Raw genomic sequence first — 24790 nt, forward strand, 5'->3', positions numbered from 1 at the left:
ATATTGCCATGGTTTCATAATTTGATCTTGCTCTGCTTTCATAAGCAACAGTGGTGCTTTTGGCAGATCGGCATCTTTTTTGGAAATAACGTCCAGTCGAATATCGACATTCTGGTCAGTTCTTACGTAATCATTAAATTATTACTTATGCCTTGAGCCTCAATAATTTCACTACAAATAAGTCCTTTTGCTTTTTCACCTCCAATAATTGAAACGGTGTTTATTATGGAGCGATCAACCGTTCAGCGTCTCGCTCTAACCTGTCTGAATGTCACCAATCCACTGCAGCTCTAGTCCATTATCGTCCTCTAGCCGGAGTGTAACGACGGAGCCAGCACTCATTAGATTTCTGCTTTTGATGACCCCCCCCCACCAAAAAAAATACCCTGCATTGCACTGGAAGAATTGTGAACAGTTAGACAGTTGCAGCTATCGATAATTCTGTGTTGATTTTTTTCCCTGCAAATTTATTGTAGTTAATTTAACAGCGATTGCTATCCTATCTCGGGGGAAGTGCGGACTCTCCAAATGCATCTCCCGTTACCTGGTTGGAATGGCAACTGCGGATCTGTTGGTGGTTCTAGTTTACGCTTTATTGGATCAGACTAACATCATCTACATGTATTCCAGATACCTGCTCATCACTCCTGTCTGCGCTCTGACAATTGTATTTAGGGTTGTAACGATGGACTGTTCTGTTTGGTTTACGGTCAGTTTTACCTTTGATCGTTTCATCGCAATATGTTGTCGAAAGCTGCGGGAGCGATACTGCACTGAGAGAACAGCAACGGTGGTTATGGTGACGGTGGTTCTAGTGAGCTGCGGGAGAAGTGTCCCGTTTTACTTTGTGTTTGAACCTTACGTCATCATTGACAACATACCTTGGCGCTGCACCCTCACGTATGAATACGCTACGTTGCCCGTGTGGAGAGGATACGAATTGTTGGATAGCATTTTAACACCGTCGCTGCCAATCGGATTAATTCTAGTGTTCAATGGGTTAACGGTAAGACATATCATTGCGGCAAATAAAGTCCGCAAAGAACTTCGGAACAGCAGCGATAATCAGCAAGATAACGAGATAAAAAACCGCAGAAAATCGATGATTTTGTTGTTTGCTATATCAGCTAATTTTATTTTATTTTGGTTACCCTATTTATCTCATTCCCTGAAATGGCAACCAGAAAATTTTGATTATCAGGACAGATATTTGAGTTCCCCGATATATATACTGCAACAACTTGGGTTTATGTTGCAAATTCTGAGTATGTGCACCAATACTTGTTTCTATACACTGACACAGAGGAAATTCAGAAAAGAGCTTAAGAATGGAATGAAATATGTGTTTACATTAAATGGCCATCTGTGTAGATAACGTCGACATCCAATTACAATTCAACGGAGTTTTCTAATAAAACAGTTTCAAAAATGATTAGGTCAATAATTCAAGCAATCATTTGACTGGTCCTCCTGAATTTCGAAAACTCACGGATGTTTGCAAACTTCATACACTTGAGGTAGGGAACTGGACACTCGTTCAGTAGGCTGGGGTGATTGTTATATTGGTTGAATTACTCCAAACTATCGCAGAGACTCGACAAGGGTAGGAATGGCTTCCGAACATACCTGTGTACAGATGTTTTTAAATTTACAGACTCGAGTAAAATGAGTGACATTGAAACACACGGAGAGTAAGATAGTAACTGCTACAGAAAGAGAAGAAACAGTGGGCATATTGTCTATTCGTAGATTGTGATTAGAACTCAGAGTGTGAGTATATATATGCACATACAGAGAGAGAGAGAGAGAGAGAGAGAGAGAGAGAGAGAGAGAGAGAGAGAGAGAGAGACGGGGGGTGGGGAGTCATAATAACAGGCAACCTAAACTTCCCTAATACTTATTGGCACTTCCTCAGGTTAAAAGGTTCCGATGTGACAGTATTCCCCAATAAGCGGGCAGGCGGACTAGACAACAGTTCATTTTTGATCTAGTACAAAAAAATGGCGCAGATCTCCTCGCGGGTCAACTGCTCGATATTTACACTGAGTTAGGAGCTGAGAGTTTGGAATATTGGTGCTATTACGTCGGCACTTGGAGACAAACTTGTGACATTCTGTGCTTCTTGAAACGCGCAACAAATGATTGGTAATGGAACAGTTGATTCGGGTTCAGTATAGACTTGTCTTATTGAGGCAAGGAACGGAAGGTAGTATAAAGTAACACTGGATGACAAGAGATATAGAAAACCTCGTCAAGAAAAGAAAAGAAAAATACTCAAGATTCAGGAAGAAAAGATCAGATAGGGCTGTGGAAAGTCTTATAATATCCAGGAAGAAAATTCACTGAACTTAACAGAATTAGAAAGGGACATGAGCAAGTACGATGATGAGAGAGAGCGTGGGAGATAACAGAGATAAACAAGGAATCAAGTGTCCTGATTGCAAGGAGGCAGTGAGATTTTTAACGATACCAGTGACCGCGACCTTGATGTATGTGGATTCAGCGTAAAAAAAAAGCGGTCATAATGGAAAATGCCTCCGTTAACCATTTACCAGTTTTGGAAGGTATGTGCACTAAGTGACTGGAGAAAGCGGGCGAACATATTACTGCACGTTTGGACATGATATTTGCATCTTCACTGGCCACAGCAATAGTTCTAGGTGACTGGTCGATGGAAAATGTTCTTTTCTGTTCAGGAAATGGAGTAGGTATAGCCCGAGTATTAGAGGCCAGTGAATCTTCAGTCAGTAGTGGTCAAGCTATTGGAGAAGATTCTTAGAGAGGGCGTTTATGAATATCTGGAGAAACGTATTCTGGATGGGAACAGTCAACATGGTTTTGTGGGAGTAGGTCTTCCTTTATGAGCCTGATTGAAATTCTTGAAAAAGTGAAAAAAATGTAGATGAAGGTAGAACAGCTGATGTAGGTTGCATTAATTGTGTAAGGTGTTTGACCGGATTTGCATGTTAGGCACATTCAGAAACTGTGTAAACTCAGAATAGGCTTATTAACAGATAATAGAAAGATAATAGAAGGATTAGATAATAGAAGGAGTGACTTCTGTTTGGAAGACAGTGTCCAGAGATGTCTCCACTCCGCTATTACAGTTTACTGAAAGACCTACTGCAATTTGACCATTATGCACTACTTGGATATTTTATTGAATTACTGCTGAGGATGTATGCAAAATGCTGAATTTCTGAATGGAACTGCGCGCTATATAGTCTGACCCCTTTGCGTATTACAGACCTGATTCTACAATGATATCGAAACATTTTTTTTCCCAACTGAACCCTCACAGTCAACATTTCAAAGTCTTCAGCAGCATCTGTCTGTGCTCCCCCCAACGAAAAAAAAACAATCTGCAAAAATGAGAATTTCACATTCCAATTTCACGTCTGTATGAATTTGACCTTATGCCAACTTATCCTGGAACAGTAGATTTGTTGTATCCGGAATAGATAGACTCATATTTCAATCCCTTTAACCCCGATTCCATCACTTGAAAAGAATACAAATCCAGACAAATAAAATAGTACATTCTGTATACGCAGGTAACACAAAAGAAAAATACAAACTTGCACTTTTCTATCTTCAAAATCGTTGCGGGTAACTGGCGTATGGAGAATAAACAATTAATTGACAAGGTGAAATTCCTTATCAAATATTCTAATGAGCACAGGGAAAGTGAATGAGAGTGATAGTCGTCCAGTTACACTAACATGTTTCGAAAAGAAACCCACCCTCTGAAATTGATATCAACTTCTGGAAATGTATTTCACTCAACGAAACAGATATCTTCAGATAGTCATATCGTGTTGTGATACATACAAACATTCCCTCAAAACAAATCTAACAAACACACGATTGCCTTCCGTTTAGTCACGCACGAATGACCTCTCTTGTCCAGTCATTGTGCAATATTTTACGCTCTCAATGCATTCACACTTTAAACTATCTCAGAACATGGAACAATTCACAAATAATCTAAATGAGAATCATACAACATTTAGGAAATCGTTTTGCCTCTAAAGCAATTCAACGCTGGAAGTTATGTGTCATCCGGAGATTAATATTCAACCTATGTAAGAATATCTTTACCGCGTCAACAAATCTCCAGCAGCGTCCACGCTCTCTCACCTTCAATCTGTGACGAAGGATAGGCTTCGGAGTAAATGAACTTTTTGTTGCATAATAGCAAGCTTAATAACTCCCATTACCACCGCTGAATGACACAGTACTGGGAACATTGCCGCAACTAAATCCAGTCGGGAACTATTGCATTTATCGTTTTACTGATGGAGTGAAAGTATATTCCGTCAGTGCGATACCTCCCTTATAATTTCACAATTACACTTTCTATGCACTCTCTAAAACATTTTACTGAGTCTCAATTCCTCACTGTGTGTTAGCGATGAAACAATATCAAAAACTTTCTAGATTCGTCGGTGCGGTGGGGCACTAAAATTAGTCACGAAATATATCTGACTATTGGCTTTAAATTGCCCCGATATAATATTTATTTATTGTGTCCCTTGGAACACCATTCATCGATCTGAAGAAAATGTAGTTGACTGCTTGCCACTCCTCTGTTTACATTTGTTTGGCACGTCCAGCGCGGAACTCTGTTCATACCCAGAAATAACTTAAGGGATTCTTTAATTCTTCACTTGTTGCACTTTTCTTGTATTTGACGCAAAGTCGAGTGTGCAGAATGTAATTCTGAGACTTATGACCTAATGATATGTTGCCATAGAAACACATTCAGATTAATGTCCTTTCATCTGCGTTACCTAGACCGAGTACTGCTCTCCGCTGATCAGTCGTCTGTAACAGCTCACTGTGATCATCCGCAGGCATTAACATCCCATTTACCTGACCAATATCTCTCTGGCGCTTAAACACAAAGGAAGTAGTGCATGTTATATTTTTGATCAGTTTCTTGCCTCGTTTCCTTACTTTGCGATTTCTCTCTAGACCCACATGGGAAAACCGCCAGGAGTAGTGCAGAGTCCTTCGGTTTGTATGCTGGCAAGAGATGCCTGGAACGAGGCTGCCTATCATCGTCATCAGCGCTCGGATTTGCGTCACTACGTCCCCTTCTATTTCAAAAACCCATAATTTTTTTCCATGAATGGCAGGATGGCCCTGCAGCTTTTCTATTTGCCTTGGGCACTTCGTCTGAAATTTAGTTTTATGTTTCTTTTCTAATAGTGATTTAGGAATTTATGTGTTTAGGTCAGTGCACATTATTCCCAATCCTTCCACTTCGCTGCAAGCTAAAATGTTTCTTATTACTCACCCTTTTCTATAATAAGCATTCCAAAACTGATCGAAATGCATCATTATCCACGCAGCTAGCAGCCACTCCCCTTGTAAATTGTCAGGCATCTCCTTAAGGTGAATATTTTCAATTAAAGCCGGACACCACCTCATGCAATGCATAATTGCTTCTTCTAATCATTCCTGTTCTGCTTTGGATTGCTGCCGACATACACCACAATCCGCCATTAAACATTCTTCTGCTCTAATTTTGTTTAAATACCGCACGTCACATCTTCCCGTGGAGAATGATCCACATCTGTATCATAGTTTTATTTAAATTTATTTATTTTCATTCATACCTCCATGACCAGCGTAGTCTATACAATGAGGACAATTACGCCTTACGTATTTGTCCAACAGAGTATTTAAAAGAGAAAGCAAATTTTGAGGGTTTGTTGCAATTATGGGTGACATTAATTTCCGAAATACTGAGTTGGAGGACCCAGTGAATAATGGATTGGAGTAAAGTGAATTCATCGGAACTTTAAATTATTGTTTTTTTTTACCATTACTCATTTTTTACCCATTTATAGCCATTGTGCACCAACAATAGGAGAATTCTGTCTAGTTTTGATATTCTGTAACAATCAAGGTAGTATTTTGATTGCGTACGTTGTTTAGCCTTTAGGAACAAGTGATCATAACATTGTTATTCTCAAGTTTTTTTGTCAGAGTATATCAGTAACGAAGAAAACAAGTAAATTCAATTTCGGGAAGGTAAAGTTTGTGAAGATGCGGCTAAGACTTTCGAAGATGAACTAGAAGGAACTGCTTAAGATTGGGTCATTTAAGCAGCCAGTGGGGGCGAAAGTAATCCACACAATGCAGAGAAAGTTCTAGCCAAGGTCGGGGGAAGCACTAAAAATAATAGATCAATGTTGAAAGTTCACAGTAAAATTCATTATCAGAGTACACATATGACACAACCCTGAGGTCTATTTCCTGTGTTTGTACATAGCAAATCAATAGAAGGTAAGATGACGAATAAATATATAACTAAGATATTGAAGAAAAGACTGTTATATAAGGATTACGAAAACATCAAAGATATTAACCGTGGGACATATGGAAATGTGAGAACTAGAGAGAAGAGGAAAATTCATATTGCCAAAAGGCAGGTTGAGAAGTAAGTTGCCGAAGATAGAGCCAAATACATTGTCCCAACAAGTTAGTAGGAAAGGAAATGTGAAAGAACTTAAGTGTATTAAGAATAACAGTGAGATGGTACACTATGCTGAGAATGACATAGCGGATACCGTTAACACATAGATTGCTGAAGCATTCAATTGTGAAGATGCAAGCGATATGCCAGCAGTGTAGAGATTGTAAAAAAAATATATTTTAAGTGACTTTGCGACTTCAGCAGCTAAGGGCATTTTCATCTGAAAAAGCTGGAAGTTAATAAATCACCAGGGCCGGACAACAGATATCCAAGCGTGCATATAGAGGTCCGTGATTCTATATACAAACCTCAAATATGTATTTTTGAGAAGAGTTTGACGACTGGGGAAATCCCTATGTTGTGGAAATTTGCTAAATTTGTCCCTGTAGATAAGAATGAGAAACACAAGCGGCTGATATGATCCAGCATGTTTGCAGTAAGACAGCATTGGCTCAGAAAGCGGAAATCATGTTTTACTAATATCCTGAAGTTCTATGATAGAGAGAAGTTATGAAAACATTAGAGCGGTTGATAACTTTACTAAGACTTTGAGATCATGTTAATTATCAAATTACATGAGGTAGGGAATCAGAGAAAGGTGAGCGAATGGTTGGAGAATTGGTTCAAATGGGGAAAACAACGTGTTATTGTGAGAGAATCATTTTCACACATAGAGGATGCTTAAAGTGGGGTTCCGCAGGGATCGGTTTGGGGACACCTGCTATTTTGACTTATGATTATTATTTTGGTTAAGCACATAACAAATGAACTAATAATGTTTGCCAATGACACAGAATTAGTGAGACTGGCTGATGACATTCAGGAAGCAGAATGAATACAGTTCGATCGAAACAAAATCCAGATTGGAACAGATAAACATTAGAACATTTAGTGTGAGTAAATATAAAGTATCACATTTAGGAAGTTCAAATATTAGACATAAGTATACAATGGCAGGTCTTGATTTATGGAGTTAATAGTACAAGAAGGATTTGGGAGTCGTGTTAGACTCATCACTAACAACATCTCGACAATGTACAGAAGCGATTAAGAAGGCTAATAGAATGTTGGGCTATAGAATGCGCTCAGTGGAGTTCATTTTTATAGAAGTTTATCTGTATCTGTCTAACTCGCTTGTATGGACACACCATTAATACTGTGTGTAATCTTGATCTCCATGTTATGTGAGAGATGTGAAGGCACTGGAAACAGTTCCGAGAAGTGAGACTAGAATTATCCCATGTCTGTAGGGTATGAGCTAAGAGGAACGAATGGAGGAACAACTTCTTTTTTAGCCTAGGCAGAAAAGTAATTCAAGGAGACATGATAGAGGTCTTCAAAATCATTAAAGGTATAAGTAACGAAGAGAGCAGCTACTTCAAAGTTAATCCAGCTTCACAGACACCGGACCATAGGTGGAGACTGGCAAAAAAAATTCAGACAAACATCAGGAAGAATTTCACGTACGATCTGTACAAATAAAACCTAGGGAATGGTTCTCGTCCGCGAAATCCTATTTGCAAAGCGGATGGGAATGTGGTCGTTTGAGCAAGTCGATTTCTAATAGAATTTAAAGTGCAAACATGAGGAAATCTGTAGATGCTGGAAATTCGAAATACAACACACACAAAATGCTGGTGGAACACAGCAGGCAAGGCAGCATCGATAGGGAGAAGCTCTGTCGACGTTTCGGGCCGAGTCCTGACGAAGGGCTTCTCCCTATCGATGCTGCCTGGCCTGCTGTGTTCCACTAGAATTTTGTGTGTGTTCTAATAGAATTTGGCCATTTTACAAGCCAACCGTTTGGTGTTTGAGGAGATAGCAACAGTGAAGATGGAGAAAGGGGAATACAGACGCACAAGCTGTGAAATGCAAGTCAGGGCTTTAGTAGAAAATCAAAACCACTGTAATTTTGGAAACATCCGCAATAACAGAACAGTTCATTGCTCACGTTGCTCACAGTATGGAGCTCTCCTGCAAGAAAAATCTAAATAGTCCGGAAATTCTCAGCAATTGATAAATGAGCATGGCTGTGGCCGTACCTTAGGATAACCATCTTGAGCTGAGAAAAATAATGGAAAATAAAACTAATAATAAAGGATTTCTGTAACGTTAGATATGTTCGGTAGAACGTTTGCAAGCTTTACGTTTTAGACCATTTATCAATCGGATAGATGGGGCGCTTGTCGTCAGAAGGAGAGAAGGAGAGAGAGAGAGAGAGAGAGAGAGAGAGAGAGAGAGAGAGAGAGAGAGAGAGAGAGAGAATATCTCTGCAAGCTTTGAAAACACACCTCATTATCCACAACACCTCCTACCTTAGTATCGTCGGCATACATACTAATCCAATTTAGCACCCTATCATCCAGATCATTTATGTATATTACAAACAACATTGGGCCCAAAACAGATCCCTGAGGATCTAGTCACCGGCCTCCATCCCGATAAATAAATATTTTTTTATCATTAGTTTTATTTTGTATTATTTTTTCTCAGCTCAAGATGGTAAACCATAAGGTACGACCAGAGCCAGGCATGTTCTTTTCTCAATTGCTGAGAATTTCCGGACTAATATTAGTATGTTGTCTTCTGTAGATAAGCCGAGAGAGTGTCTAAGCGTGACCAGACTAATAGAGGAACTGAGAGAGGACCGATGAGTGACCAGATAATGGAGGAACGGAGAGAGGGCCAAAGAGTGACAAGAGTAATAGTTGAACGGAGTATGTGCCAATGATTAACCAGACTATAATACAACAGAGAGAGGGACAAAGGGTGACCAGATTCTGTAATCTGAATAAAGAATAAAACATGAACTACATTCTCTGTACCTCAGCATCTGATAAATATCGATTATGATATTGGGACATTACTGCCGGCGGATAGTCATAGTGAGATGTGACAGGCCACTGATCACCAGAGAGCAGTGTAAAGATCCGGTACGGCAGAAGAAATGAAATTGATTGGACTATGTTCCTATGCGAAGATATCAAAAGGCCACAACTCATTGAAGTTTTTTTAAAGTCTCAGAATAAAATTCGTAACATTCAACTTCTCCGGAAATACAAGGGTAGAGGACTAAGTGAAGAATCAAAGAATCCGTTAAGATATTTTGAGTCTTAGCAGAGGATGCCGCTAGACGTGCTAACCAAATGCAGTCATACAAGCGGCAAGCATTAAAACAGAAGAACGTAAGAAATAGGAACCGGGGTAGGGCATTTGACCCATCGAGCCTGCTCCGCCGTTTCATAAGTTCATGGCCAATCTGTCTACGGACTCATTTCCAACTAGCTGTATTTTCCCCTTAATCCTGAATTCCCATCCTTTGCTAAAATCTATCCAACTTGTCTTAATTATATTTCCTGAGGTAGCCTAAATTGTTCATTTGGGCAGAAAATTCTGATTCACCACTCTCTGGGAAAACATTTCCTCCTTATCTCTGTGCAAAATGTATACAGTGTATTTTGACGTTATGTCTCCTAGTTCTGGTTTCATCTACGATTGGAGACAACTTTCCTGCCTCTATCCCATCCATCCCTTAAATAGTTTCATATGTTTCTATGCCCTGTAACTCTAGCCCACATCCTTCAAAAGAACTCAGAAAAGGAAGAAAAAGGGATATTAAAGATAGAAATATAGCTGAATTAGAAGATGACAGCAAACGAATCTCCGTTTGGCGCCATCATCTAAGCTCCTACTTCCGATTATAAGAGAAGTAACACACAAAAGGGATATATCTTCACTCCATCATCAAGGCAGTAAAGGCCATAGTTCCGGTTGAGGGACGCGTTTGGCCAAGGTACCAGCTCGAATCAGTTACTTTAACGGTGGTGATAGGTATTATTAAACATAACATGCAACAAATTGTTTATTTAATCTCATTCCTATCTTTGGTCAGTGATTAGCGATTTGGTGGCATCGTGACGTCATATTTTAGATATGTTGCACAATAATTTGCGGACGATGCATAACTTCCAGCGTACATTTACTTTAGACTCGAAATAATTTCTTAAATGTTGTATGATTCTAATGATAGCTTATTCGTTACCTGTTCAACACTTAAGAGTTCTCAGATAGCTTAACGTGGGAACGCACTGAGAATGTAAAATATTGCACACGATCTGGATATTTCTGAGTTCAGTTGAAAGTGAAATAGTGAATGAACTGAAGGCAATCGTGAGATTGTTAATATGGCATTGAAAAGATGTTTTAAATAATCTTTTCTTTAACAGAAGGATCTCGCTGTCTGTAAATGTCCGCTTCATTTGTTGAAATAAATATGCAGGAACACTCTATCAGGGACTGCTTCCTTTTCAGAAATTGCATAAAGTCTCAGTTTATGGGTCGCAATCATTCACGTCTGGTTTCCCTCTGTTCTTTAGATTATTTGATAAGTGTTGTCGCTCTAGGGTTTAACTGTCTATTCTATATACCACAGTTACCAGCGACAGGTTTGAAGGAAGAAACGTTGGAGCTTAGATTATAATTTTGCCATACCTGCGGATTTCGAATGCCTTCTTGTATTTCTTTGCTGTCGTATTGATTTCAGAGGACAAAAAATCGGGACGATAATGAACTTGGCTTCAGACACCAATTATATAACCCACAAGGCTGCAAGCAGACTGGATCTCAGAAGTGAGGAAATCTATCCTGTCGTCCGTGGAGTTGGAGGGATGACGGTTCAGGTGGAGACAAAGCGATACCTTCTAAAAATCAGAGTAAACAAACCCAAGGACACTCTCAAATCAAACCAATTGGTTTGTTAGGGACTAGACAGCATTGCAAATGTTCAGAAACATGTGACGCCGAAGCAACTGCAGAAATGCTTCTCAGACATACCGCTTGATGAACTTGTGAGACCGTGCGAAATAGATTAACTCATAAGCCATGGAGAAGTTCAGCTATAGCGCCTCAGAGAATCAGAGATGTTGAAGACTTCGTGCTGTGGGACCGATCATTGGGAAGGACGGTCGGGGGAGCACACCCTGATCTCTTTGAGGAGCTTTCCGTGTTAAGCCACATATTCAAGACACATTTTGTAAGGTCAATGAGAGCGGCTGTTGTAAAGTAGGAGGAGCTCACCAGTAGAGTCGCAGAGCAACTTCTACCAAACAGACGGAATGGCTTCAAGCTCCAGGAGTCAGGTACTGCAACCACCAACCGCGACTTCCTAGATTGGTGTGAGTGGGATAGTTTTAGCGCAGCATGCGAAACAAAATGCGGAGTTACCGCTGAGGAAACTGCTAGCTGGGATGCAAAGGAATGACTCTTGCTGAAGAAAGGGAAGTTGTAAGAAGAGGCCTCACCTATGTCACGGGTGACCGACACAGCAAGGAACCACATTGGCATGCCAGATATCCCTGGTTAGAAGATACAGGTTATTTGAAAAGGAATAAAATGACTGTCGAGGTTGCATTGCTCAGGACGGAAAAGCAACCCGAGACAATGAACCCGAGTGGAAAGCTGCCTACACTGTACAAGTGCATGATATGGTCGATCGAAGGGCTGCAATGAAATTGTCCAAAGACACGGTTATTAACTGGAAGGGGTCAGACTAGTACATCAGTCACCTTCTTGCTCCAAACCCGCACTCTGTCAAGACCCCGGTGAGACTCGTGTGGAACGGCAGCCAAAAGTTCAGAGGCGTGAGCTTGAACGATCTGCTAATGAAAGGTCCAGATCCCCTAAACCAGAATCGATCTGTCCTACTCCGATTTAGGGGTGGAGTTACGCTGCTCTGGGTGACAAAAAAAGATGTACAATTCGGTTATGTTGGAAGACCGAGAAGCGCACCTGAATAGATTCCTCTGGCGAGACTCCGAGGACGAAGAGCAAGGGGAAGATGCAATCACAGGAGTGAACATTGGAGATAAACCAGCAGGGTGCATTGTGCAGCTAGAAATGCTGCCCATTTTACCCACCGCAAAGAGGAGTAGCAGATGCTCCAACACGGCAGATACGTTGATGACAATCTCACATCCCACAACAACCTTGACCAGCTGAGATCCATTACAGCAAATGTGGAGCAGATCCTGAAGGCCGGAGGTTTCGTGATTAGGCCGTGGGTACTTTCTGGGCAATGTGGGAAGAAAGCGTGCACTGATAAGCTGGAGAAACCCAAGGCAGGAACCATTGTCGTGCCAAACCGTCATAGTCATTGTCGTGCGTGATGATGACAACAAAGCACGTGGACTGGGCTACATAGTAGAAGAGGAGAGTTTCATGTCGTGATTGCAATCAATTTCTCAAAGAGAAAGAAAAATATGACACTTGACAAATACCTTCTACAAGAGCAGTTGAGAGAGCAGGCGCCAAACCCCCTGACACGAAGAGAACTGCTCATCCAAGTATCAGGGCTGTATGACCCAGTTGTCCTCGTAACTCCTTCTAAGCAGAAGGGAGCTATTCTGGTACGAAAGGCGCTCCAAGAGCAAAAGGGCGAAAGGTGTCCAGTTAAAGACAAATGGAACAGAGCACCTCAGGGAGGATGCAATTAAGCACTTCGAGGAATATGTTCAACTTGGCAAGATAAAGTTCACCAGGGCACTGACTCCCCGAAGCTTCACTGAGGAACACTGGACAATCACGTTCTTTGATGGAAGCAAGCATGCCTATGGACCAGTGGTGTAACTAAGTTGGAACTCGGACCAGGGCTCAATCGTCAGGCTAGTGGAGTCTAAAGCAAATTAACTCCCTTGGATCACAAAGTTGATGCTGTCAAAGCAGAGATGTGTGGAGTGGTGTTTGCGTTATGCCTGAAAAAGTACTTTGAGCTGCATAGCCGAATCCAAGTTTAGATCTGGTACCATTTCGTTGATAGCTAAACAGTCCTTAAAGCAATACAGCGTGAAAGCTACGGATATTAAACATTCCTTGCGAATAGGATCGGAGAGATTCAAAACGGCACAAGGATCCAGGACTGGCGATGGATTCTTGGTTTGCAAAATATTGCTGATGCAATCAACAGAGGAGCCAGCCCTCATTTCCTGGTTGAAGACACAGGGTGGCAAAATAGGTCAATGTTCTAGTGTTTGCCAGTAAAAGAGTGGCCGATGAAATCAGCCAAAGAACTTGCAGCCACCGCCCGGGAAAGCAACAACGTTGCAAAATAAGGCCTTTTCTTGCTGCTTTGAGAAGGGCCAAGGCAAAGAAACAAGAAGCAGCACAAAAACAGTACCAAGTCGAAACAGAACAACGGAGACCGCCTGCAGCGTCAGCCATCTGTAGCTTTGTGGCCATCAAGCGGTTCAGTGTTCTAACTCGACAAGTCAAAACAGTTGCATGGGTCTGGAGAGCAGCAAAAAAGTTCATTGGACAAAATCAAGCCGTGGACAGTCCAAAGTGGGAGGCAGTTTCTTTGGCAGGAGTCACCTCAGTGAGTGAACTGGAAGATGCTCTAAGAGATAGGTTTCTAGCAGCACAAGAAGGCGCAACCTTTCCAGGCTCCATTACAGACAGGCTGGTAATCTACAATGACCAAGACTCTGGGCTGTTGGTTTGCGGTAGCCGAGTGCAAATCTTCAAAGAAGATCAAGCTGCTGTCCCCATCTTGCCCTATGATGCTTGGGTGTCCACATTGTTAACTCAGGAGGCTCACAATAAGAGTAATGACGGAGTCGCTAGAACCCTGCTCTGGGTGGAAAGAAGGGCATGCGTCATAAGGGGAAGAGAAATTGCCCAAAATGTTATTGATGGCTGCATGTTCTGCAGGACGGCAAAAGCAAGGAAAAGTCAACAAGTAATGTGTGGCTTGCCGCCAGAAAGAACGGAACTGCTGCACCGTTCCAGTTCACAAATGTGAACTTCTTCAGACCCTATCAGTTAGAAGACGAGGTCAAGAGTAACACTGAAAGTCTGCCGAGTGGTCTTTTGCTACATGGCCAACAGTGGCATCCACATAGAGATGGTAAACACCCTATCAACCAAACGGTTCCTGATGGCCTATTAAAGGTAAACAGCAATCAGGGGACATCCAAGAAAGATCTGGTCAGAGCCAGGCACCAATTTCATTGGTGCAAAACCGGTCTTGGAGCAGCTGTACAGGTTCTTGGACGGTCTGGACGAAGCAGTCCTGCAGGAGACCGCGGGAAAAAGTGGGACGCAGTTGATGTGGAAAATCCATCCGCCGGATTCTCCAGACAGGAATGGTGCTACAGAAGCCGCTATACGCATTGTGAGGAGAGCGCTCCAGAGTCTGGGCTCAGTTACAGCGAATTCCAGTCAACTCGTCACAAAGCAGCCGACCTTGCCAATGAACGCCCATTTGACGCCAGGGTACAGAGTGGGGAAGATTGTATTCAGTGTGTCACTCCCAACACTCTTCTACTCGGTCGAGCTTCTCAAAACGGGGATTTCAAAACCTTTGACTTTACCACCTACCCCTACAAAAGACTCCGAGCAATGTAGTCATAGGCGACCAGGTTCTGGAGGTGCTGAAGCCAACCCGCAGATCCTAATTTATTTGTCAGGAACGGGTGCCATAGAAATGCACAGAGGAACGTCACTGTTGGGGACATTGTCTGGTTATGCGACCAAAATGCACTGACGGGACATTTCAAGCTTGGCAGAGTCGCCAAGACTAGTCCAGACGGCAAAGGTATCGTGAGAGACGTCAACGTCAGGATCTTCCCAAGCTACAGTGTTCCTATGACAAAAGATTTGAAAGTAACAACATGGAGTCTAATCGCTAATGGGAAAATAAAGACTGGATCGAAGCCACCATCCTTCACAGGGACGTTAGGTGGTTGGTTCCCTTGCTATCTGTTGAGGAACAGATGGAAAGTCAAGTCAACAATATATCGTAAGAACCGCGAACTCGTACCACCAAGTATGCCTTTGAAGCTGGCAATCTCCCCAGTGTTTTCTTGGGGAGATCGAGTGGGAGGTGTCAATTCAAACTTGAGTTTCTAGGAAGTATCAGAACCTCGAGGCAAAATAAATTAAACTTTAAAAGTAAGATCAAGAATTTACTGATAGACTGGACAGAACCTACTGCCTGAGGGCTGCTTCTGCCCGCGCATTTGGGCGGACCCCGCAGCGTCACTGTGGCGATCCAACAGCAGCATCGAAAACCGTGTTAATGGACAATAATAGACAATAGGTGCAGGAGTACGCCATTCGGTCTTTCTAGCCAACACCGCCATTCACTGTGATCATGGCTGATCATACACAATCAGTACCGCATTCCTGCCCTCTCCCCATATCCCTTGACCCCACTATCTATAAGAGCTCTATCTAACTCTCTCTTGAATGCATACAGAGACTTGGACACTGCTTTCTGTGGCAGAGAATTCCACATATCCACCACTCTCTGGGTGAAAAAGTTTTTCCACATCTCTACTTTAAATGGTCTACCCCTTATTCTTAAACTGTGGCTCCAGTTCTGAGCTCACCCATCTGCAGTAACATGTTTCCTGCCTCCAGCGTGTCCGATCCCTTAATAATCTTTTATGTCTCAATCAGATCCCCTCTCATTCTTCTAAATTCCAGTGTACACACGCCCAGTTGCTCCAATCTTTCAACAAATAACAGTCCCGCCATTCCTGGAATTAACCTTGTGAAACTACGCTGCACTCCCTCAATAGCAAGAAGTCCACCCTCAAATTTGGAGACAAAAACTGCACACAATACTCTAGGTGGGGTCTCACCAGGGCCTATACAGCTGCAGAAGGACCTCTTTACTTCTATACTCAATTCCTCTTGTTATATAGGCCAGCATGCCATTAGCTTTCTTCATTGCCTGCTGTACCTGCATGCTTGCTTTCATTGACTGATATACAAGAACACCTAGATCTCGTTGTACTTCCACTTTTTCTAACTTGACTTCATTTAGATAGTAATCTGCCTTTCTGTTCTTGCCAGCAAAGTGGATAACCTCACATTTATCCACGTTACACTGCATCTGCCATACATTTGCCCACTCACCCAACCTGTCAAAGTCACCCTGCATTCTCATAACATCTTCCTGAGATTTCACACAGCCAACCAGAAATGTGTCTTTAACAAATTTGCTAATGGTACTTTTAATCCCTTCATCTAAATCTGTAATATATATTGTAAACAGCTGCGGTCCCAGCACCGAACCTTGCGGTACTCCACTGGTCACAGCCTGCCATTCCAAAAGGGACCCGTTAATCGCTATTCTCTGTTTCCCGTCAGACAGCCAATTATCAATCCATGTCAGTACTCTGTCCCCAATAACATGTGCCCTAATTTTGCACTCTATTCTCCTATGTGGACTTTACCCAAAGCTTTCTGGAAGTCCAAGTCCACTACATTCACTGGATCTCCCTTGTCCATTTTTATAGTTACATCCTCAAAAAACTCCAGAAGATTAGTCAAGCATGATTTTCCCTTCATAAATCCATGCTGACTCGGACTGATCCTTCAACTGCTATCAGAATCTGCCGTAATTGCATCTTTTATAATTGACTCCAGCATCTTTCCCACTACTGACGTCAGACTAACCGGTTTTCTCTCTCCCTCCTTTCTTGAAAAGTGGGACAACATTAGCCACCCTCCAGTCAGCAGGAACTGTTCCTGAATCTATAGAACATTGAAAAATGATTGCCAATGCGTCCACGATTTCCACAGCCACCTCTTTAAGTACCCTGGTATGCAGACCATCAGGTCCCGCGGACTTATGAGCCTTCAGTCACAACAGTCTATGTAACACCGTTTCTTTCCTAATATAGATTTCCTTCAGTTCATCCTTTACCCAAGTTCCGTTGACCCCTATTACATCTGGGAGATTGTTTGTGTCTTCCCTAGTGAAGACAGATCCAAAGTACTTGTTCAAATCATCTGCCATTTCGTTGTTCCCCATAATAAATTCACCCGTTTCTGTCTTCAATGGTCCAATTTTGGTCTTAATTATTTTTTTGCTATTCACATACCTAAAGATGCTTTTACTATCCTCCTTTATATTCTTGGCTAGTTTATCTTCGAACCTCATTTTTTCTTGGCGTATTGCCTTTTTTGTTATCTTCTGTTGCTCTTTAAAAGCATCCCGGTCCTCCGGTTTTCCGCTCATCTTTGCTATGTTATACTTCTTCACTTTTATTTTTATTCTGCCCTATACTTTCCTCGTCAGCCACGTCCGCACTTTACTCCCTTTAGGATTTTTCTTCCGCTTTGGAATGAACCGATCCTGCACCTTCTGCATTATTAACAGAAATACCTGCCATTGTTGTTCCACTGTCTTCCTTGCTAGGGTATTTTTCCATTTAACTTTGGCCAGCTCCTCGCTCATAGCTCCATAGTTCCCTTTGTTCAACTGTAATACTGACACATCCGATTTTCCCTTCTCCTCTCAAATTGTAAGTTAAATCATATCGTATTATGGTCACTACCACTTAATGGTTTCTTTACGTCCAGGTCCCTGATCAAATCCGGATCATTGCATCAGGATCGGTAAGATGCCAAGCTTTAAATAACTTGAGACTGTTACATGGCAAAGAGCACTGCTGTCATTGCGTTTGCGTAAGCACTAACTTCGTCACGGAATCATCGTGGCACTTCCTGGACAAACGGCGCGAGGCTTAAGAAGAGCTCGCGAACCTTCGAGAGGTTTCGACAGGTTTGGAACCATTACGGTCGGAGACCATTAGAGAAAGGGAGGTGCAGGTCCGAATTCCACTACAAAGTCCGAAACCCAGCCAGTTTGTTATCTTAACCTTAACCTAAACCTTACCCATAACCTAATGCTTATCCTTAACCGTGTGACTTAACCTAATGATAACTTCACCTTAACCTTATGACTAATAACTAAGGACTGAGAATTATCAAACTGCCGCACCTGCGAAAAATAAAAGGAAACGTTGTTTGGTCAATGAGATGAATCCAGTTAAAATCCTTCGGGTAGGTGTATTCGATCCCTTTCAGATGGGGAAGCTGCACATGTTCAAAAACGAACTCTGACTTCACAATGCCTTTACAGTTAAACAGATTGCACCGAATGTCATAGATGTGGGTCGGTCAAGTTATTCACTAAGAAAGGTCAGGGTATTCGTGCCCCATAGCCCATGTGAGTGTGGGGAAGCATTATTCTGCAAACTGTCCACAGCAACTCGCTAATTTCGGAAAGACGCGTACACTTTTCGTGATCTCAGATCCCCTTGAATATCGCTGTGGATTGTTTTTAAAAGTTTCGAGGAACTTAGGTAAATATATTTTATTGCGATATATGCCGCCAGCTGTCACTGCGATATCCATCGTTGATGCCATTAGATATGACGGGAACAACCGAAAGAAAACAGTGAACGAATGTTCTCTATTATCAAAACAATGTTTTCCATTTCATCTGCGGGGCTCAGCTCTCTTCCTCAATGTCAGAGGCGGAGGTGCTCCGCTAAATATTACAAAATAAATCCAGCTCAAGATGATTGCGTATGTAAAACACAACATTGATTTAAAACTGTCACATTTAAGTTGCTGAAGTCAATTGTAATAGAAGTTAACCTGACAACATCAACATTATATTTTGATTTATAGTGCAGAAATTGAAATATCCCTGAGGATTCAAATTCTCTGTATGGTCAAAGAGTGAGTAAAAAAAAAAAAACAGGTTAACTCAAGTGCTCGTGTAGCTGGTTGTCAGTAATGTGGCTGACGTCATAATCACACTAATTGCCTCAGTGGAATTACACTGAATTGTATAAAACTCTGCAAAATCAGATCGCCGGTCCATATGAGCAGCTGGAACGTTCCAAACACCTGAACGCTGCTTTTGGCACAATATGGGATATCCAGCGATATACTACATCGCGGCCATTTTCTATCCTGCACTTGTAGCGATTGGTGTCCCTGGTAAGATACTGGAACTGGTCACTATATGTATGGTGCTGTCGTCTTGCTTTTGATCCGCTGCACTGTTCGAACTGATACTCAGCACAAATGCTACCGTTTTCTGAATTGTGTTTCCAGATGGAGGGTTCAACCATCTGATAGGTTAGTTTACGTTTCAGACTGCCTTGCAACAGGAGGCACAGATTCACGCTGGAGACTCGCTCTGTGACTCGCCTCTTAAAATATCCAGCTTTCTCTCCACACAGTGTACGGAGCAAGAGTAATAATGGTACATTGCCCGCTGAACGGGGAAATGAGTCTTCAGCAAGTCGCAGGATTATTAATACAATCCAGAAAAGGAACTCCACTTTATCATATTTAATTCGGCACTGTGTACCGGGTGCACTGATCGTCCAGGCAGCATCTTCAGCCTCTGGAGCAATGACCACAGTACTAGTGAAACCTCGACACCTCAGCGATCCCCTGCGAGTCAGACCATACTTTGCCGAGAAATAAATCTCCATCCATCACTGTTCTTTGGTCAACATCTTTCCGTTCGCTACTTGAAAGGCTACAATCGTACAGAAGAGAAATTATTCGGTTCTATCTGAAGAGCAATTGGAGAGAGATAATAAAGGATGCCTTGGTAACAACAGAGATATCGGAGAAGTAAACAAAACCAGTGCTGGCGTGGATGTATTAACCAATTACTCTGATGCATTGATTAATGGTGCCGCTGGCAATAAAATATCGGAGTAGGAATTCAGTGAACAGCTGTTGCAACAAAGAGAAGCTGTTCACAAGTTATGAATGAAAATAATTCACAAGAAAGGGTGAGTAAAAGGGGGAGACGGGTATAGTCAGTCTCACAAATGGTATTCAAAGTGTAAGAGTGGAAGGCGTGTATCAGCGCTGAGACATTGTCAAATGAGCCGAGGGCCAAGCTGTGGCCGCACCAAGGTGTTGTACAGCATCACCCTAACGTCCCAACTCCTTCATTCAGTGAAATGATTGCAAAGGTCAATATGATTAGAGCTCAATACAAACTGATCTGCCCGTGACGCTGCTTACCTTCTGCACCTTAAATTCTACCCGTTCAATGAGCTTCTTAACCTGCTGTATCTATCCTCACAAAGCAGACGAACTCGTACTTGTCTCTATTAAATTCCATCGGCCATATTCCAACACATTTTCTAGCCAGTCAACAGCAAACTGCAACCTTGGATAGAGTTCCTTGCTGTATCAGCGCCCCAACCTAGGGTTTGTCCGATTTTTTTTCCCACTGATTCTGTTTTCTTAATCGACATCTAAGATATATCTAAAATACATGATAAGTAACAACAGATTGGACACCAATCCCTGCACTACACTTGTTGCATTCAAAGAATCAACCATCCCCTCGCTGCTAATCCAGAAGAGAACGTTCAATAATCCGTTCACAAGCCGTAGATAAAGTCTGTGGCGCGTAACTTTTTATTATGGAATGTCCCTGGAATATTGCTCTCGATCTCGTTTGTGTGCTTAGACGAACATACATACAGCGTATTTAATTTTGAAACATGTCATCAGATATTTACTGTGACTTTCATCATTCAAATGACTGGAAATGACAAGAACAAGTAAAAAAAAATGTCTTACCTCTCCCTTCAATAACGTGTACTCCATTTCATTTGCCGAGCTGATGTCCCGACACCAACGTTGGAAGCGAATGTGCTCCGCCGAGGTGACAAAACAAATTTAGTAGAAGGTGATCGTCCATGTTCATTGTTCAGGATGATTGTCTATGTTAGATACAAACACTAATCAGAAATTGCCCGATTTCAGCAGCTGAAGCCAGAAATTATATTGTCAATGTTCATATTATCATAGTTTAAAAGTTAGGAACTTGTAACGTCCCGTGGGGATACGTATTCATGGCACTATGACAGAGTGGAAAAAAAAATATATGTGTTTGTGTAGTTGTTTGTCCCTAATGCAACTCATGTAATAACCACGCTCATTGCCTCGGTGGAATTACTCTGAATTACATATAACTCTGTAAAACCGATCACCGGTCCATACGATCCTTTGAACGCGGCTTCAGACGGAATATGGGGCGTCCAGCTATTTACTACATCGCGGCCGTTTTCTATCCTGCAATTGTAGCGTTCGGTGTCCCTGGTAAGAGACTGGAGCCGGTCACTCAATGTTTTGCGCCGTCGTCTTGGTTTTGTTCAGCTGCACTGTTCGGAGAACAGCACAGATGGTTTCACAACTGAATTTTGTTTCCAGAATTGAGGATTCAGGCAGATGTTATATATTTTTTTATTAATTCAGTCTCCATATTTTACCGATGTGATTTTTTTTCTTCTTTTTTTCTCAAAGATGTTGTTGCCAATAGTTTCGTAGTTGGACCCTGCTCGGCTTTCTGAAGTGACAGTGATCCCTTTTCCAGATCGGAAGCTTTATCGTATGACTGGCCAGTCGAATCATGGCACGTCGGTCTACTCTTCCATAAACCACTAAATTATAATTTATGCTTTAAACCTCCTGAATTTTACTTCAAATAATCCCTTCAGCTGTTTCATCTCTAATAATAGAAAAGGCGTTGTTCATGTTGATGTTTGCTGGAGCGATCGACCGCTCACCGGTAGGTAACTCGTGGAAATCAGAAGCCTCGCTCTAAACGGACGGAAAGTCAGCGGTCCACTGTGGTCCTCCAGCAGGAGTCTTCCGATGAGGCCGGTACACATCGAATTTCTGCTCTTCACTTCGAAAAATAAAACATATCCTGCACAGTATTGAAAGAATGGTAGGCATTCAGACAGTTGCCACTAATGATAATCCTGTTTTGTTTCTAATTTCCTGTAGTTAATATAACTGCAATTGTCATCCTATCTCGGGAAAAATGCGGACTCTCCAACTGCATCACCCGTTACCTGGTTGGAATGGCAACAGCGGATCTGATGGTGGTTATCGTTGTTGCTTTAGTGCAACAAACCAACAGTATCTACATGTATTCAAGATCACTGCTCATCACTCCTGTATGTGCTCTGACAGATATTTGTAGGGGTATAACGATGGACTGTTCTGTTTGGTTTACCGTCAGTTTTACCTTCGATCGTTTCATCGCAATATGTTGTCGAATGCTCGGGGAACGATACTGCACTGAGAGAACAGCAACGGTGGTTATGGTGACCGTGGTTATAGTGAGCTGCGGGAGATGTGCCCCGTTTTACTTTGCCATTGAACCTTACGTCATTATTGACAACATTCCGTGGCATTGCGCCTTCAAAGATGAATATGCTACTTTACCCGTGTGGAGAGGATACGAATTACTGGAGAGTATTTTAACACCTTTGCTACCAATCGGCTTAATTCTAGTGTTCAATTGGTTAACAGTAAGATATATAATTGCGGCAAACAGAGTCCGCAGAGGGCTACGGAACAGCAGTGATAATCAGAAGGATACCGAGGTGGAAAACCGCAGAAAATCGATGATTTTATTGTTTGCAATATCTGCAAATTTCATCTTATTTTGGATGCCCTATGTAGTTCATTCCCTGAAATGGCAAGTGGAAAACTTTTTTTTATGAGGACAAATATTTCAGTTCCCCGGTATATATACTTCAACAATTTGGGTTCATGTTGCAAATTCTGAGTATGTGCACCAATACTTGTATCTATACACTGACACAGAGGAAATTCAGAAAAGAATTGAGAAATGGAATGAAGTATGAGTTTACATTAAATGGTCATCTGTGTAGATAACGCCCACTCTAAATGCAATTCAGCCCAGCTTCGAATAAAGTAGTTTTAAAATGAGTAGATTTGGCAAATATGTCATGAATTCAGAATTTCATGTCCCTGATTATCCTCAAATGATTAAATTCCAAAGTATCACAGAGACTTGAAAATCATCCGGGAAAGGGTACCGCAGCATAAATGTCAGGACCAGCAGCCTCCGGGTCAACTTCAGCCATCATGACATCGGTCTGATTAGCTCACGCTGATTTGACTGTTTTTTTTTTTCTATGTTGCATTGACTATTCGATTTATTACAATTTAATATAAATGTCTATGATTGCACATTGTATATTTAGACGGAGACGTAAACGAATGATTTTTATTCCTCATGTATGAGCTGCCAAGCTTTTGCCCTTCCCTTGGAAAACATCGGTGTCATGCAGTGGGGAGACTTGCAGCAGGGGCAACTGTCGGTCTTCCATATAAACTTGCCCAGGCCTGCGCTCTGGAGAGGACACCCCAGTAGACATTCCAGGCACAGATCCATGGTCTCGCTAGACTAACGGATGCCACCATGTAGAGGAAATAATGTCAGTCCAATCTCAAGCGGAGCAATGACATCGGGACTTCTTGGAGTTCAAATATATCAATATATTCATAGTAGGGAAAAAGGAAAGCCTTTTTAAATACAGGGAGAGTGTGATAGTATCACAGCTGCGGAAAGGCAAGATACTGTGATGGGACTGCACGTTAATAGACTGTGAGTGGAACTCAGAAGTAGGACGGGAACAAGCACTCGCTTGAGAGTATCCTGTACAGTGTTCCTATCGCGAAAACGAAAACAACAATCAGAGGCAGTGACAGATCGGGGATGAACTTTGGACAGATCCCATATTAGCACGGCTGTTGTCACAGGCAACTTAAACTTCACTAATATTCATGGGCACTTACTCTGTTTACAAAGGATTAGATGAGAGAGAATTTCTCGGTTACCTCCGGGAAGGAGTCCTATCACATTAAGCGGGCAGGCGGACTAGCGAATAGTCCATCATAGAACTAGTACTGGAAAGTGAATCGAGTCAGGTAACAGCATTTCAGAACGATAGCTGAATCGAGTCAGGTAACAGCATTTCAGAACGATGCTGAATGCGGGTCAGCATTTCAGAACGATAGCGCACAGCTATTAGACATTTTGGTAGGACCAATCAAAATAGGACATACAAGGTAACTGGTAGGGTTTTGAAGAATGCAGTAGAACAGAGTGATCAAGGAATAATGGTGCATTGTTCCCTGAAGGTGGAATCTCATTTGGATAGGGTGGTGAAAAAAGCTTTTGTTATGCTGCCCTTTATAAATCAGAGCATTGAGTATAGGAGATGGAATGTAATGTTAGAATTGTACAATGCCAAATTCGTGAGGCCAAATTCGTAGTATTGCGTACAGTTCTGGTCACCGAATTAAAGAAAACATGTCAACAAAACAGAGAGAGTACAGAGGAGATTTACCAGAATGTTACCTGGGTTTCAGCACCTAAGTTACAGAGTAAGTTTGAACAAGTTAGGTCTTTATTCTTTGTGGCGTAGAAGGTTGAGCGGGGACGTGAAAGGGGCATTTAAATTTATGAGGTGGATAGATAGAGTTGACGTGGATAGGCTTTTTTCCGTTGTGAGTAGGGGAGATTCAAGCACGAGTACATGAGTTGAGAGTTAAGGGGCAAAAGATTAGGGGTAACACGAGGGGCAGCTTCTTTACTCAGAGAGTGGTAGCTGTGTGGAACGAGCTTCCTGTAGAAGTGGT

Source organism: Hypanus sabinus, unplaced genomic scaffold, assembly GCF_030144855.1.
Source record: "Hypanus sabinus isolate sHypSab1 unplaced genomic scaffold, sHypSab1.hap1 scaffold_631, whole genome shotgun sequence".
Lineage (NCBI taxonomy): Eukaryota > Metazoa > Chordata > Chondrichthyes > Myliobatiformes > Dasyatidae > Hypanus > Hypanus sabinus.